This window comes from Lissotriton vulgaris, chromosome 5, assembly GCF_964263255.1.
Source record: "Lissotriton vulgaris chromosome 5, aLisVul1.2, whole genome shotgun sequence".
Classification (NCBI taxonomy): Eukaryota; Metazoa; Chordata; class Amphibia; order Caudata; family Salamandridae; genus Lissotriton; species Lissotriton vulgaris.
Window position 1 is genome coordinate 1,841,782,168 of NC_141693.1, and position 12,282 is coordinate 1,841,794,449.

At 42.0% G+C, this 12,282-nt stretch overlaps 1 protein-coding gene across 1 annotated transcript in view; it reads right to left on the minus strand.

Annotated features, from left to right (window-relative positions):
- SRCIN1 (SRC kinase signaling inhibitor 1) overlaps nt 1-12,282 on the minus strand; it is a 922,972-nt gene that overhangs the window by 10,963 nt on the left and 899,727 nt on the right. The window lies entirely within an intron of this gene.

The following is a 12,282-nucleotide window of genomic DNA, read 5'->3' on the forward strand; positions in this document are numbered from 1 at the left end:
AAACATAATGGACTGGAAAAAGAGATATAATGTAATTGACCAGTGAAATGTCCATAAACAGGATGACTGACTGACCAATAAAAGACCTTTAAAAAGCAATTATTACTATACCGTTTCGATTCTAAGGGCGTCAAAAAAAGATAGGTCCTAATACTTCAGTGGTAAGTAATGAGATTTAATCAAGGCAAAGACTTGATTTCAATGATGTACACATGATTCGGAGAAATCTATTTGGGCCGGATAAGGGATAGGACCTAGACTGTGCACGCTACTCATCACAGTGAATCTTGCACAGGCAGCACTTAGTGCCCTTTTTCCAGGCTCCTGGAAGGTCGGTTTTATTGGACTTCAGTACAAAGATCATTTTAGCTCAGCCACAAAGAAAAAGTTACTAATGTAAAACAGGGGTCATAGAACAATCAGCCATGCCAAGCTACCTGCCTCCAACTCACTCAGTTGCTAACAGAACTCCAAGTCACACTTCTTTGTCAAGATAATGGCCACAGGTCACAAAGAAATTAAAACAGAGAAGTGGATGGCAATCTTTTCTCTGTCAATATCCTATAAAATGCCAAAGATTTGTGTCGACAACATATACTTTCATTTCAAACGCCATGAAATGGTAATAAGAGGCATAACATTAATTTCTAATTTGTTCTTAAGTGATGTGAACACTTCAAAGTTGTGTTCAAAGTTCTATCTGTTGTCAAAGGTGAACATGAAGGAAGTGCATCAGACTTTTGACTGCAATGTCTCTTTAGTGGTGCCCAAGTCGTACACAAGTGGAGTCTATGAATGGAGTGGCAATGTTTTTTAAATCTGATCCTTTCCCTTTCTCACTCTGCATCCTAAGGGAGAGAGGGAGCTCTCTCCCACTATACGGAGACCCTCCATTGGCTGTTTAAATTTTCAAGCCAAACTTAATGATTCAACAATTAAAAGAAACATAAACTGCATATATATATTTGTATTTAAAAATATTGGCTTGTTGTTGTGAATATTGCAATTCCAACTTTTTTTGAATTATATATATTTCTTTGTGGTTGTTTGTATTGGTTTGAGTGAGAATGAATGTGGATTGAATGATGAATCAAATTGTCTTTTTTGTAAATACAAGTTGTGAGTTTTGATAAATAATCTAATTGTGTTGTGTACACCAGATTTTTTAAAATTTGTACAAATAATTGAAAAAGTAATCACTAAAATAGAAGTGATCAACTGAAACTTAAAAAGAATAAAAAAGAATAAAAAGTCAGATTAATAAACATACTGTCTTATCCGTATGTTTTGACCAAATAATTGTCTTATTTAGAAATAGCGACATTGGCATTCTTTCTGTTTATTGTATGCCTTTCTAGGCATTATTTTTTTCTTAACATCCTTTTGACTGTTTAGGTTGCAGGGTTAGAGTTATGCTGCAATGCAATTTGAGTACATTTTAAATGTTAATTGATCATTTGTTTTTAACATAAAAATATGCAACTTGGAATATTTGGCCTTGGGTTGCAGGCCTTGCAGTATTAGTTTCTTCATTTGAAACTGGCAGTTTTATACCACTGAAATATATGGTATATATATCCAGTAAAAAAAATTCAAAATCCAAAGCACAGGCAGGCCTATTTTAGTTTTTAAATATCAATAAAATCTTATGATGTAGAAATATGCATCTTCCAGTTTTGGTGAACACAAGCTGCCCCTGTCTGATGGAACTGGCAGGAAGTGGGAGGCAAATGGCAGGTTTGTTTTTACTTTACTCCTAAGTTGCCTCCTTATATCAATGGGCAGTCAAGTCAGTGTGCATATTGCCTCTGAAGCAGAGGAAGATGGGTATTCAGCTGATTTCCAAATCTCCCTGTAAGTCCTCGAAAAACGGAAGGGACTTTGGCTGTACCAATGTTGGGTTTTATAGTTTTCAGTATGTCATGAGAACATTTTCTAGAAAAGTTTACTCATTTACAGTCATGTAAATGTAAATGTAAAGTGTAGGACTTGGATCAGGCAAAAGTCACAAGTATGCGTTGATAGGTTCAAGCACACCCACCTAGGTTTTTGTGGTCTGTGCAGTAGCTGCCTATGAAGCAACACATTACATACGATTTGCTATGTATTGTTCATTGTGCCTATGACACCTGTCTGGTCCTTCTTATAGCTAAAGTTTCAAGCATATCTTCCTGGGCGACTCGAGAAATATTCTCTGAAATGTATACTTGTATCTTCACCTCTCCTCGACAGATTCACTGGACCTTATAAAGTCCAAGTCACTTTTAGCTTGGGTACCCCTACTGCTTAACATTCCACAAAAGAAGGACCACTAGGGGGCGTGGCTGAGCCAACGACGAAGATGGCCGCCTGACTCAAAAGCTCCGGACCCATCACATCGTAAATGCCGCCAGCCACCTTATTTCGGCTGTAAGAAACTAATCTACGATGCAAAGGAGAGGCTGGTGAGGAGAGTACTACGGTGGCCCCTGCGGCGTGACAGGAGTTGCCCGTGTGACGAATATCTGAGTACGGCGTCTCCCAGTCTGACGCGGCCCTCGGAGGCCCGAGTCGACAGGGGACTCGGGTGAGCCTGAGGGCGGGGCTCGGAATGGACGGATGCGCTGCAAGACTGCCAGGCTCGCAACAACTCGCGGGATGACGGCCCGGCTGTAACGTGACCCCCGATTGACTTGTGGATAGCAGCGGAGTGCATGACTTGCAGAAAACGTGGGGTGCACACACTGCAGCGGTAGTGGAAACGGCATGATTGCCCTCCATGTGTTGGGGGTAAGAGCCGCCAACTGCAGAGTCCATAAAGGTCATTGACTTCTTCAGGGCTGTAATCAAATAAACATCACCCACAGTTACTACACGTACTACGTATGGCTAGCAGTAGGAGGTGAAAGAGTACTAACCACCTTCCTTATGTACTATTCTAGAATGAAAATGACTGGTAAATAACGTTTGAAGAAGGGACTGAGTTAGTAAAAAGAAAAAGGAAAATCACTGAGTAGGTGAGATTCTCGTACTATTAACAGGAATTTAGTTGGATACTAGAATACATGAATTTACAGATTTTTATTTTGCCCTTAACTAGGAAATTTACACTGTAATTGGGAGAGCTTGCGATACTCCTTCAGACGTAGTGTGTGAGGATGGTGAGTTATGTACTTTTCACTCAGGGTAGTTAGACTGAACTATATATCAATATTCAGTAAGTGAGTAATATGTACTACTTACTTTTGTAGTTTGTGATACAAAAAGTGAAGTAAAGAATATGACAGCTTCATGAGCCCAGAATACTAATACTGGGTAAGTGCTTTGTGGTGAATTATGTATACTTTGCACTATAGCCATATGGCAACGTATTTAGTGGTATGTATATACTTTATTTTCAGAGAACACTGGTAAAGGTATATTGAAGATTCGAAAAGAATTTGTTATTGATAAATTGAAATCGGGATATACTAAAGGTAATTCTTCCGGTTTTTAATGGTAAACATATTTTGGTGAAGATGGGATAATAAGGTGGAGTCGCAATTTTTGTGTGGAACCAGAGGAGGACTATTAGATATTTCTGTAATTATTTGATGCCTGAGTTGAATTTGCTATGGGATGACTAGCTGAATCTCAGGTTTCTCTTTACTGAACTTTATTTTGATTTGACGCATGGACCATTTTTTTGATGTTGAGAAAACTGTGGAGACAAAGGTGATTTACTAACTAAGATATACTTTTTCTTATGCTAACTTCTTGGTTTTGGGACTCAGACTTTATTCACAAAACATGGGTGATTAGTCTTATTGGAGTGGCATTACTATTTTTTCAATTCTCCCTAAAATCTATTCACCTAGCAGGCTACTATTTAATGGGAAGATGGTTAGTACTCTTTCACCTCCTACCGCTAGCCATACGTAGTACGTGTAGTAACTGTGGGTGATGTTTATTTGATTACAGCCCTGAAGAAGTCAATGTGTTATATCATACACGACGAAACACGTGTTGGCTGTTGTATCATCACTTTGGCTGTTATATCATCATTTTGAACATTTGAAGAAATACAAGAAAATCAGAAAATAAACTACAAAGATCACCAATCTTTCACTTCTAGACATTGAATCTACAATTTGCATTCTTTATTATAAGAGACTCTTGCCTGGTACTTGTTTCTTGTTACGAACAGGAACAGATTTTGTGCGCTCAGGGGTCACTGTATAAAATGTCGCTCTTGAATGGGAGTTATTGATGTAGGATACGCACCAATTCACAATCAATCCCGAACCTTAACCTTGATAATAATTGGGTAGTGCGCCCGCTAGTCTGTTGGTATCCAAACTATTAAAGAGTCCATAAAGGAACCGAAAATTAAACGTGCACCTCCCCGCGGCACCCGATGCTGTCCTGATTCCATGGCATAACTGAGACGTGTGCCCCTTAACGCATAGGGCGCCCCAGGCACTGGCTTTTCCATCTTCGCATGCCTACAAATTCACGTTCACCCCTATCATGTTTGACAGCCTCATCGTTGTATCGGCTGATAATTAAACATAGGCCCAGGAAATAAATCATGCTGGCCTCTTGAATTTGCTTGATTGTGCACCCGGCGGCAAATTTGGCTGAGCTGAAGGTGGGTTTTCACTCTATAGACGCCCAATTGGACACTCTTATCAGCCGTCTAAATGATATTACCGGATGCCAAGAAGCTCAGGACAACCAAATCAAAAACTTACACCCTTGGTGCAAGAAGTCCACCGCAAATACACTGATGTGAAACGCTCATTTTAGAAGGCATACAGATATGCAATGCTATATCTAGCCAGACTTTGAAGGAAAATTGGAAACAAATCACAATTTTTTTAAAACTCGGACGCAGCGACCATTTTTTTGAAAAACCACCAGCAGACATTGCAGCGGCAAGACAAAGATGGCCGACTCGATCCTAACGCTTGAGGCTGTGCGGAACCTGCTGCCAGGTCGTGACCATGTAGCTTGGCTTCTTCTTCCAGACCAGAAAGGACAGACAGTCCTGGCGTAGCTGCAGGTTCCAGAGGCCTTACATGCGGCTAGTCTGCAATTACCTTCTCACCTCTTTCTATGATGGAATAGACAAACCCCGATGCAGTAAAACCTGGCTGAGTGGACATTATTTTCAGAGGTTACTATCCTGGTTCGAAATGGCTACATCGGAGCATTGCCATCCCCCTCAGGATGATCTCCTGCCTGCCTTCCTATAGCTTCCTTCCCCATTTCCCCCTCCTTCCCTTCTCCCTGCGTTTCCCGTTATCTTTTTGGGATTCACCGGGTGCCAAATATTTGAGTATCCGATGGGGGAGGGGGAGGGGGGTTACACTGGATTGTATATGTTTGGTTGTTTTTCTTAAGTTCTGTTATTTGTTTGGAGTATATTACTCTGTACAGCATGATATGCTACGGTCCACTTTTGCCAGTCATACTCAACTGTGCTGGGGTTATAAAATGAGTACAAGGGACTTACATATTAGATGCCTGTCCTGGAATGTGAGGGGACTTTGATTTCCAAAAAAAGAGTAGACAGGTGTTGGCCTATTTTACGAGACACTCCATCCAGATAGCTTTCATTCAAGAAACGCGCTACACGCCCCTTCCTAATCACCGGTTTGCAGCATAATGGGGGCAGAACCGATTCTTCGCCTGCTATAGCACTTACTCATGGGGGTATGTATCCTGGTCAATCAATCAGGAGTTTGTTAAAGCGGGACTACTCACCCGTAAGGGTCTCAAGGCGCTAGGGGTGGGGTGGGGGGGGGTGGGGGGGGGGTGCAGGTTCCATTCCATCAAGGAGGGGGTCTGTCGAAGAGCCAGGTTTTGAGGTTTCTTGCGAAGATGGGGAGCGATGTTGTCTGTCTGAGGTGGTTCACTGCTCACTTCCTTTTCACACCGTTTCAGTGGTGACAGACCCAGAAGGTAGATTGCAGGGATCTCTTGGGTGTATGCCGGTACAACTTGCTCACTCGACTTTTTCTCCACAATAGCTTCACACATAGACCGACTCCACTCGGACACTATACTAATGGGAGGGGATTTAAATCTCACATTGGACCCTAGTAATGACACTACTGGACCAGGCCTAGTCCCAAAACTGCCAGCCACTATGGACCTTCTCGCTTTTACGGTCAGCATTGTTGGCGGACCCTTGGTGTGTTAACTACCCTGGATCTTGTAACTACTCGTTTTAATAAGCCCCGCATGACACCTAGTCAATAATCGATCACTGGTATCTCACGCCACAGTTTCTGTTAGAGGTACGGAAGGTTGAATATTTCACTCACACTATTTCTGATCATGTCCCAGTTTTGTTGGATGTTGCTTTTCCATCAATACCCAGACAACGCCCATTATGGAGGTTCCCTGCAAATGCTCTGCTAGACTTAGTATTTAGTATTTCGCAGCAAGGCCTTTGTTCAGGGTGTTTGTATCGCGAAGCATTCAGAATGGGTTGAAAAAGATTGAAAAAAACCCCAAAAAGATAATGATGTCATTATGCAGGACACCCAGTCATTGAAAATGCTCCGGGATCGTTCTTCCTTGATGAACGAATTCACTGAGGCCGCTATTCGTGAAGTCAAATATATGGGAAAGAATGCCGGGGCACGAATGTATGCGAAGGGGGAGAGACCCAAAAGACCATTTGCCAATCTCCTTAGACCACAGTACCAATCTACATTTGTGAAGCAATTAGACACTGACATGGGAGACTCACTGACGAAAGGCACAGACATCAATAAGGTTCCGAGGTTTCAGCGCTGGGATACTCGAGGGTGACTACGCGCTCTATAAAAACCTAAAATAAAATAAATAAATAAAATAAATAAGGCTTTTCTGGATTACTACACAAAATTATATCAGACAAGGTGCCCCGCCCTCCGGACGGGCCCTCACTGATTATCTACAAGAGATAGCTATGGTGTGGCTTGAAGAGGGACAGCGGGATTTCTTAGCCGCTCCCATTGACACAGACTAAATAAAACCTGCAATAAAAGAGATAGCTAGCAGCCCTGCCCCAGCGTCTGCTGGACTCTCTGGGGATTTTTACAAAGCCTATCAAGAGGAACTAGCTCCCCGCCTCCTGGAAGTATATGACTGCATTACAGAGCGGGTCCCTCTCATCAACAATGCGCAAGGCTATCGTCGCATTGCTCGTTAAACCAGACAGGCCCCCCCATAAGTACCAGTCCTAAAGCCCATTATCTCTACTCAATCACAACTATAAAATTCTTGCTAAAATACTACCTACCCATCCATCATCCATCATCATCATCCGACTGGCACTATTAGTTGACACCACACTTTGCCCCTTTCAGGCAGGTTTTATTCCTGGACGATCTACAACGCTAAATCTACGTTATGTTTTTACGGTGATAAATCAAATGGAACTTACCTTGCCGGCGGCAGCAGTAATGCTGGACGCCGAGAAGGCATTTGATTCTTTTGAATGGTCCTTTTTGTATGCCGTAATGAAAAAATTAGGGATCCCCATTGTTTTTTTTAATTTGGCTCACTTATTATATTCTTCTCCGGTTGCCTGAGAGTTAACGGTATGATCACACCTCAATTTGGCTTGACTCGTGGCACCAGGCAAGGATGTCCACTCTCACCCCTGCTATTCATAATAGCTATGGACCCGCTTGCGCGTCATATTCAGGAATAGCATTTGCACCGTGGACTGCAGCTACATACTGGCCCACTCATCGCATCTTTTTACACAGATGACGTGATGTTATTTGTGCGTAAACCTACACAGAATCTGCCCCTTCTATTATGAGAGGTAGTCCGTTTTGGAGTGCATTCCGGCTTGGTCATTAACTGGATGAAATCTGAAATATTCCTATTGACTCCTGCCACCATTCCGGGTGATCTTGAGTTTCCTCTGAGATGGTGCAGTGATCCACCTAAATATCTGGGCATCTATCTACATTTTAGCGCCCCCAAAGTTATCCGCTTAAACTATGGACCAGCAATTGACAAGCTCGACACACAAATTAATAAATGGACAAAACTGCCCTTCTCTATGGCAGGTAGAATTGCTATTATAAAGATGGTGATGCTACCACGTTTTTGTACCTTTTTTAAAATATCCCTATAATGTTGACAGTGACTTTTTTTAATACACTCCATTCGCTCCTAATACGGCTAATTTGGGCGGGTAAACAATCGCAAGTGAACTGGACCACAAGAACCATGCTATTTGAACCAGGGGGAATTGGAATCCCTGACTTTTATCTACACTATTTGGTAGCCCAAGTCCACTTTACATACTACTAGTATCATCCAGGCGCAAGACTGCAATATCTAAAACGTGATAGATCGCAGATAAATCCCCACTCATTATCGACATTATTACCCCAGGGACTCCCACGGAAATTCAAACAGTCCCCACAACATGTTGGGCATGGGCCAAGCTGCGGAGATATCTGCACTACACATCTCTATACTCCCCGCAATTACCATTGGCAGATAAATCGTCAATACCCCCTACTATGGAAACCTTAACTAAGAGAACACTACTTAAAGCTCAACTACATAAAATGGGTTATCTGTTTTGCAAATCCAGACCATGCTCGACCGCCAAGTTGACTGCCCATGGAGCTACTACATACATGGACAGCTTCCTGATTCACAGAGTTCGTAACTCTTTATTAAAGACATTGCTAGTTACGTCAACTGAACAAGATGACTTTCCACCACTCACACTTGTCATAACCTCGCCAGATAGCGCCCATTTAGTTTCACGCATTTACCATTAATCTCTCTCTCTCTTCGCCCACCAGTAGGCATTAAAGCATGCACATCCTGGGAACATGACTTGGGTATCACTATCACCGATGATATATGGCGTTACTGCTGCTCCCAGATGCAATACTTTTCTAGTAATTACAGACAAAAATTGTTACATTTTAAATATTTACATAGGGTCTATGTTACTCCAAAATTATTATCTAAAATGGACCCAACAACTTCACACGCTTGTGTGAGATGTGGCACCCCTGAGGCGGACTTTGCACACCTGGCTTGGCACTGTACTCTTGTAAATGCATACTGGGAGGATATTTTTAGACACCTGTCCATCATGGTGGATCTTACTATACCCCACAAACCGTTGATGGCTCTTTTGGGCCACTCAAGAGAAGCATTAGAAGGTTCACTGGTATAGCCTTATTGATAGCCAAGCGAAAGGTTTCATTACATTGGGGCCGAACACTAACACCATCAGTGCAGGCATGGCTCCATGACCTCACTTACTGCACTACTATGAGCGACATATATGCCACACTATTTCCCGCCACCTCGCGCCCATGTGATATTTGATAACTACTGAAAAGTTATTTGCAAGCCTACTCCATGGATAATGATTGAGATAGACACATTTAGGTATGTGACATATGTGTCGGACGACAAGGCCGTGGACCAAATGTTACTGAAAAACCTCTATATTGAGTACTATGCAAAGACTGTAACAGTGATGGTATTAAGTTAATGGACCGGGACAATGCTGTACTGTAACTAGTGCCTGGGAATTTTTTATTTCCTGTTTAAAATGTCTCCATTGTAGTTGTTTCCTTTCTTAGTTTTATTTTTTGTCTTCATTTTATGTAGAATGACAGTAAATCTTTGCTATTTGTCAAAAACAAAAAACGCTGATGATCCAACATGGAAGGAGCCTCTTGCTCCTCACTCATTGCTTGGTTGTAATATTTCTCGAAAACTACAAGAACATGTTTTTTTTTAAAAGAAGGACCACTAAACTTTCTGGAATAATTTAAAAACTTGTTTTAGTTTCAAGAATTCCAAGTTATTCATTTCTACCGCCATATGGCCGTTAGGGTTATTGTTGACATTGCTAAGTTAGCATGAGCTCTGGGGCCATGATGCTGCTTTTGCACACGATACTACATGACTTTATTTTACAAGACTCTCTTTGTGCTTTGCACATGAGAACAGTCTGCTTTCTGTGTTCTCTGTCTGTTCCTGGAGTTTAGTCTGAAAAAGGAGTGCAAAGTCGATGAACAATGCCTCTTGTTATTCTTTTCTGATCAGTCCCTAGCACTTAGACAAAACATGCTACACAGCTGCAACTGCTGGAAACTCGTGCTTTGATATTATGGGGATGCATGTTGGTTTAACAAACACTTCGAGAGGGACCTTTCCAGGGAGAAGATCTATGCAGTTCCTATGATGTAAGACTACCATCTAGGCACTAAAGTATGTGGTCTGCTGACAAAGCCCAGAGATCTTTCTTTATATAATAAAATGTCTTTCCAAGGGAAGGGTGGCTAGTCCTTATAGTCCTTTATCCTCAGTCTGCATACAATGACATCCCCCTTCATAGTCTATGGACTACAATGCTAACTGTTTTAGGATTATGTGTTTTGCTGCTGATAGTTGCTTGTATACTGCATTATAGACCACTATAGTTAAAATAAACATTTTGAACTATAAAAGTGACTGTCAATTCTTATTGTGGACAAGTACTTGTGAGTGAGCGAAAGGGTACGTCTTGCTACCGCGATTCCCGAGAGAGTCAGGAGGGAGTGTTGTGTTCTGGGTTGTCTAATCATTTGTAGCTTTGTGATTACGTAGGAGAACGAATGAGACATTATAGCTAGTCAGTTCTGGGAGTTTGGGTACTCTGGCGGTAGGAAGAATTAGCCTCTACACACTGAGGCCCTGTTTTCCTGCTCATAGTTCTGTGTATGTGCAGAATCCCTACAGCACTACAAATACTTCCATGATACCCAGATAGGGTAAACAGGTGACCTTTGAAGCATGGGATAACATTTAGGCTATTATTTTCAGCATATTCCTTGGGAGTGCACACACGTTTTTTTCTAACTTAATTTTTATTGTGTGCTTGAAGATAACTTGTCACCTGCTAAGAATGCTTTAGCCTACTGATGATTGCTCTCTGCCATATGCCTTGAGAAGGATTCCTCAATTTACTGAACCAACATTTAGAGATGCAATGTTTGTATAAGGAATACCTCAAGGCACTAGAGGTTAGCACCAGACAAAACATGAGTAAGGTTAACATGGATGATAACAGAGGGCAGAGTGGGACCCAGGATCAGCAATGCCCGCAAGTCATCATCCAAAACTAACTGGGCTAAATGAGGTCTAGGGGCTCTTCAGGTGGAAAATACTCCAGGAATAGGCCCTAAAGACAGCCAAATGGTAGAGCATTAGAGGCACAGGGAAGGCCTGAGAGGCTAAAAAGCTCAACTGGTGCTTGGGACAAAATCTGCTATGGGCTTAAGACCTTAAGGTCAACACCTAAGGAGGAGCAGAAGAGAGTGAGTCACTCGCCTTAGGAGTACACCCATGATGAAATCATTCAGGATAGTTATGGCGACAAACACCCAAAGCTTAATGTAGATCCTACATTCATAGTGAGTGGAGGATTGGAGGACCCGCCTCATTGAAGATGCATACAGGAGGTCAAAGAGCAAACAAATAAAGCTTAGGTAGACCACATGAGAAAAGAAATGCCAGGGAATGCACGCAAAGGGCATGTTAAACAACACTGAAGCAAGGACCCAGCAACCTCTGCCTCTGACCCCTGTGTAATCTGCAAAAGGGCTCGAACTAAAGAATCCCTTAAGGTCATGCAAGACCACCAAATTTCATGAATTCAGAAATAAGCTCCTGAGATATACCTGTGATTGCAAAGAAAATACGATGATGAAAAGAATACGCTAACTCTTGGAGAAAAAAGTGAAAAAGGGAATCATTTCCAAGAGGGGCACACATCATTGCATTGTGCCAGAGCAAAGTGAAATGAACGCCACTCTTGACTGCACTGTAAGTGAGACTGGGTATGTGGAAGCCAGAGTGTGGACAGAAGGCTCCCAGGTTTTCAATGTTTAACTGAGTTTGAGCTGGGGAAAAATGATCTATGTAGAAGCCTGCAAAGCCTATACATCATAGAGGAGAGTGGACTGCATTTACCAGTAAGATGGTGGCATACACAGGGTTTAGACAAGATAAATCCCCATAATTCCAGATGGCATGTTCCATGATTAAGGGATATGCCTTTGAGTACACAGAGACTGGGTGAGTAATGGGCCTTACTTTTATGTTGAACTGTCCTGCAATAAGATGAGACCTAGGCAGACAACAAATTCAAGTCTCACATAAACCCACACTCTTCACAATACAGCAACTTGTCGTCTGAAGAATAGGTGTTCATTTTCACCGGTCATGTATTAGGATAGGAAGAAGGGTAGGTCAGAAGATGCGAGTAATATGAACTGCGATAGAATGAGG